The sequence below is a fragment of the Tripterygium wilfordii genome, chromosome 11, assembly GCF_013401445.1.
Source record: "Tripterygium wilfordii isolate XIE 37 chromosome 11, ASM1340144v1, whole genome shotgun sequence".
NCBI lineage: Eukaryota > Viridiplantae > Streptophyta > Magnoliopsida > Celastrales > Celastraceae > Tripterygium > Tripterygium wilfordii.
Window position 1 is genome coordinate 4,465,536 of NC_052242.1, and position 6,626 is coordinate 4,472,161.

Below are 6,626 nucleotides of genomic sequence, written 5' to 3' on the forward strand. Positions count from 1 at the left end.
TATTAGGACCAAAAATCGTCGTCCACATTAAATCAATGTTGATCATAAATCAATAGCAGGTATCATCAAGACCAACAATAATTATTTCTCTATTTGTTATTAATCTCAAATACCCCATACGAGGCCTGTGAAGACCAAGGCCATAAAACAAGAAATTACTGCCAAATAGTCTACCAATGCCATCGACATCATACCTTCATGTTGACGACATCGAGCACCACACCTGTGACACAAACTCCCATACCCTCAAAAATAAACCACGACATCTCCCCTACTTCGACCTCATCCTGAACCTATCTACATTTCACGCAACCCGACATCACTAGTTTACTTAGTAAACATCCCTTAATTTATACCTCTATCCCATCAATCACATCATAATCTTCTCGAGACACTCACTATTTATGATAATAGATCTGAAACAGCTCATCTCTCTCTGTAAAAGAATGCAATTCCATGGATTCACACTGACAAACGCCTAAAATATTATGAACCCAAGCAAATTCTCAAGATCCTTATATTGGGTGTTACGAACCTACCTCCATTATAAAGGGAGGCTCAACCATCTGGTAAGATTATCCTTTTTGTACTCCAAACATTGTATATTTCTCTCTCAAAAGTGGATGACAGACTTGATCATCAGAACTTCCTTGGTCGGAATCCCTCCGGTCAAGGAACCTCTAATGTTGATTGTGAATTTTGTAGGATTGTCGGTGACCCCCTGTTGTAAATCTTTGATTGTACAAAAAGTTTCCCACAACTATGTATTCACACATTGATAAATATATGTATAAACACATTATCATCACAAAAAAAATAATATTGTACTATTAATTTACGTTTTCCACCAAACAAACAATGAAAAATATTAACAACTTTTTTGTCCAAACACTATAAATTAGTTGTTTTTCCATGAGAGGTTAGTTTTACATATCATAAGAATCATTTGCCATCAATATGAGCAGGGCCGGCCCTAGCCACTTTGGTTTCCAAAGCCGCACGGTATAGCAGTGCCCTATTGAAAAAAAAACACAAAGTGAGACATAATCAAACAATTTTTATATCAAAAGCGAGACGGTACCCACACAATTCATTGTTGAGAAGACATTACAACGGCTAGAAGCCATTAAACATGCAAGTGTACTGTTGAATTAACGGTACAATGATTTTACAATAAAAATAATAAATAAACTATTTGGTTTAAGATAAGAGATGGGCTGATTACTTATTTGAGCTTATAAATTGAGTAAGATATACAAGCCCACAACTAAGTTAGGATAAAAAAAATGCAAGCAAAATGCAAACGGTACAATGATTTTACAATAAAAATAATAAATAAACGGTGTAATAGCATTTTTTTGTATTGAATAATTTGATCCAGTTTAACTCGGAAACTCATTTGCCCCATAAATAAACTATTTGGTTTAAGATACGAGCTGGGCTGATTACTTATTTGGGCTTATAAATTGAGTAAGATATACAAGCCCACAACTAAGTTAAGATATTAAAAAAAAATTGTAAGCAAAATGCAACGTAGTAGATTCAAACTCGAGCTGAGTGACGAGGAAACAATCATGTAACCACCAAACCAGTTGTATCTTTTCGTAATCTATGTAAACTAAAAAAAATATATATAAATTTTTTCAAAATAATATGGTGCCCCTTGGGGGCTTGGTGCCCAAAGGCCTAGTTTTGGGGATTTGGGCTTGGCCCGACCCTGAATATGAGCCTTTACTTTTCTCATTGGTGCTCAAAAATTGAATCCTCAAAACAAAATTGCAATAAAAAAGAAACAAATAATTAAACATTTATGTTATGTTTGTTTAGTGAAAAATCAATCTCTCATGAAAAATATATCTCAAGGAAAACAACTAATTTCTAATGTTTTGACAAAAGATGGCTAGTAATTTTCACTATTTGTGTAGTACCCGGTTTTCGTCCGGCCAAACCAAACAAAACAAAAAAAGAAGAATAATAATAATGCAGAAATTCAAAATTCAAGAGCCTGTTTCATAGGCCCACATGCTTACAAAAAATTCAAGACTTGTTTCTTGGACCCATAAGCATACAAAAATCCTAAGGCCCACCTCTTGGACCGTAAGCCCATAAAAATTCAAATCTAAACCCTATAAAATATCTAAAAAATAGGATAATTAAATAAATAATAAACAAAAGAAAATCCTTAAGAGGGAAAGGTGGTTCCTTTATTAGGGTTTCACAAAAATAAGGAAAAGACAAAAATGTAAGTCTTTAGGGTTGTAGAGAAGGAGAGAAAAATAGGGTTTTTGGGGGCATTTTGAGATTTTTTGAAATAAATGATAAGTTAAAAGGACTAGGGGAGCCGCACAAGAAAAGAAAGGGGGAACAAAAAAGGGTTTTAGAGGTTGGGAGAGAAAAAGCAATAGGAGGCGACACAATTGAAGAAAGAGCCGCACAATTGGGAGAGAGAGCAAGCCGTGAGAGAAGAAAAGGGGGGCGGAAAGAGATAGAACAGAAAGGGGAGAAAAAAAAACAGAGGTTTTGGGTGTGAAAGAAAAGAAGAGAGGGAGCTTGTGAGAAAATGGAAGAGATATTGAAGTGTAAGGCCGCTGCAGAAGCTGACGCTCAAAAGAGAGGAGAGAAGCAACAATCACCGCCGCACAATCAGGAACAGAAAATCGGAAGCTGCCGCACAGCCAGGAATCAGGAAGAAAGGAGAAAGAACCGAGAAGGTAGTGATTCCTTCATCTGAATATGATTTTATTTTTCTTTGATTATTCAAATTCTGTTTTGCAACCGCTGGCTTTCATAGTTGAGATGACATAGACTTGTATAGGTTGTTAAATTTTCTTCACTGGTGCCTTAAATCTGATTCACAGTGTTGGTTGTGTTGATGATAAACAACCGAGGGTTTATATGTTAGTTGTTTAGGTTCTGAGGATGTGTTTAATGGCATTGTGGGAAATGTGTTGGTGTCCCATTTGTTGTCCTTTACTGAAGATGATATTCCGCATGAAGGGATGTGGCACAACAAAGCTTCGCATATTTCAGTCATGTGTCGTGGAAAGGAATTAGCAAGTATCTTGGTGGATAATGGGTCATCCCTCAATATTTTACCAAAGGAGACTTTTGAAAAGCTGCCGATTGACAAATCTTATTTAAGACCAGTGCCGATGGTAGTAAGGGCATTCGACGAAACACGTAGAGAGATTATGGGAGAAATTGAAATACCTTTACAGGTTGCAAGTGTAACTTTCAATGTACCATTTGTGATAATGGATATCTCACCAACTTACAGTTGCCTGTTGGGACGACCTTGGATTCACACTGCAGGAGTCGTTCCCTCATCATTGCATCAGATGCTCAAGTTTGTTCATGATGGAAGGGTTTATATAGTAAAGGGCCAGTCAGAATGGATGGTTGCTAGTTTGTCTAATAATTCTCCTATTGATGCTTCGACAGAAGGGATTGAGAGTTCATTCCAATCTTTTGAAATTGCTAGTACTAGCTATGTGAAGGAAGGACTTTCTCCCCTAATGCCACAAGTATCCAAGGTTATGAAGAATGTGGCAAGATTTATGTTGAAAAAGGGGTTTCGCCCGGGAGAAGGACTTGGTAAGAATCGACAAGGAATTAAGAAGCCAGTAGAAATGGTGAAACATCCAGAACGTTGGGGTTTGGGTTATAAGCCAACTAGGGTTGACAGGAACCGTGCACAAGCAGAAAAGCAGGCGAAGAGGTTTGCTCGTCTGGAAGGAAAGGAGCTGGAAGTTGAAAAGAAACCGATTCCTTGGCTTTATGACAGTTTTGTGTATGGAGGGATGCAGAACAAGATAAGTTTGGCTGATACTGGGGCAGTTTTTAGAAAACTGCCATTTGGAAACTCGACAGATAAAACTGGGGCAATTTTGGCAAATATATGTGTTCAGTTTGAAGAGTTCCAAGTTGCTATGGTGGAAGAGGAACAGAGTTCGACTGCTAGACCTTGCTTTGTCATCTCCCAGTATCTCTCAAGAACCTGCAAGAGTACTCTCGAGTGCACTACCATCGTGGGCCCAGCTCACGACTTTCGTTTGGGTCTTTTGTAATGAGCATGCTTTACTTTGCTTTCAATAAATCTTATAGTATGGCGATTGCATGTTCAATCTTTGTACATATTCCCTTTTCCATGAAATGAAAGTCTTTTGACAGTCATCCATATTCATGCTTCTCCATTTCCATTTAAGGTTTGTTCTCCATTCTCAAAACCATTTTTTATTCATTTCTTTCACAGGATTGAAAATGATGATAACGAAGATGACGAACTTAATGAACCAGATTTTGATGCACCCATTAGTAATGTTGAATCTGACTATGAAATAGAGGAAGAAATTGAGATTTTATCGGAAATGTTAAGACAAGTCAATCAGGAAGAGAAACTAATACAGCCGCACCAAGAGATAACTGAAGTTGTTAATTTGGGAACTGAAACGGAGAAAAAGGAGGTTAAGGTAGGAGCTGCCTTCGAATGAGGGAATAAGAAGAAATTGATAGATTTATTACATAGTTACCAGGATGTCTTTGCATGGTCTTATCAGGATATGCCGGTCTTGATACAAGTATTGTTGTTCACAAGTTGCCATTGATTCCAGAATGTACCCCAGTGAAACAAAAGCTAAGGAGATTGAAAGCAGATATGCTTTTGAAAATAAGAGATGAAGTGAAGAAACAGTTTGATCCTGGTTTCTTAGCGGTGGCTAGATACCCTGAATGGGTGGCAAATATTGTACCTGTTCCCAAGAAGGATGGAAAAGTGCGGATGTGTGTCGATTATAGAGATCTCAATCGTGCAAGCTCGAAGGATAATTTTCCATTTCCCCATATTGATGTTTTAGTGGATAATACAGCTAGACATTCAACTTTCTCTTTCATGGATGGATTTTCGGGTTACAATCAGATCAAGATGGCACCAGAAAATCGTGAGAAAATGATTTTTATTACCCTATGGGGAACTTTTTGCTATAAAGTCATGTCGTTTGGTCTGAAGAATGTTGGTGCTACTTATCAACGGGCCATGGTCACTTTGTTTCGTGACATGATGCATAGAGAAATTGAAGTATATGTCGATGATATGATAGCAAAATCCAAAGAAAGTGAAGATCATATTGTGAATCTCCAGAAGATGTTTGATCGATTAAGGAGGCATCAATTGAAGTTGAATCCAGTTAAGTGCACATTTGGGGCAACCTCGGGGAAGTTGTTAGGTTTCATTGTAAGCAGGAAAGGAATTGAGGTAGATCTTGATAAAGTGAAGGCGATCTTGGAGATGCCACCCCCTCGGACAGAAAAGGAAGTTAGGGGTTTCTTGGGAAGGTTGAATTACATTGCCAGATTCATTTCACAGTTGACGGCTACTTATGAACATATCTTTAAATTGTTGCGTAAGAGTAACTCTACTGAGTGGAACGAAGATTGTCAGATAGCATTCGAAAAGATTAAGCAATATTTGAAATGTCCTCCAGTGTTGATGCCTCATATGGCTGGCAGGCCGCTTATTCTCTATTTGACTATCTCAGATAGTTCGATGGGATGTGTGCTTGGACAGCATGATTCATCGGGAAGATAGAGCATGCCATTTATTACTTGAGCAAGAAGTTTACTAGTTGTGAAGCAAATTATTCGATGTTGGAGAAAACGTGTTGCTTTTTGGTTTGGGCTGCACATCGGCTTAGACAATATATGCTTTATCATACGACGTGGTTGATTTCCAGGATGGATCCTATCAATTACATTTTTGAGAAACCTTCTCTTTCAGGGAGGATAGCTAAATGGCAGATGTTACTATCAGAATATGATATTTTGTATGTCACACAGAAGGCAATCAAAGGGAGTGCAATAGCAGATTATTTGGCAGATGGAGCAATTGATGATACTCAGTCTATGGATTTGAAGTTTCCAGATATTGATGTCATGACTGTGGTGATAGAAGAGGAGAATCAGAAGGATTTGGCAAAATGGACTATGTTGTTTGATGGTGCTTCTAATATCATGGGATGTGGAATTGGTGCAGTGTTAATATCACCTGATGAGAACATTATCCCGTTTACAGCTAAGTTGTATTTCGAATGTACTAACAATGTGGCTGAGTATGAAGCATGTACGATGGGAATTCAAGCTGCTATCGATATGGGGATTAAGAGGCTACAGGTTTATGGTGATTCACAGTTGGTGATTAGGCAATTGAATGATGAGTGGGAAACCAAAGATGACAAGCTCATTCCATATTACCAACATATCAAAAAGTTAGTCAAGTTTTTTGATTGGGTTGAGTTTGATCATATCTCAAGAGAGGAGAATCAAATAACGGATGCTCTGGCAACTTTGGCGGCAATGTTTGATGTAGACCCAAAAGGGGAGGTGCAACTAATTAAACTTGAGAAACGAGAAGTTCGAGGTTACTGTTCAAATTTGGAGGGAGAGCCTGATGGTAAACCGTGGTATCATGATATCCAACAGTATATTGAAAAGAAAGAATATTCATCAGGGGCATCAGAGAATGATAAGCGCACCATCAGGAGATTGGCGGGATCCTTCTTCTTAGTGGAAATGTTCTTTATAAAAGGCATGATGGGATAGTTTTCTTGCGTTGTGTTGATATGGCTGAGGCT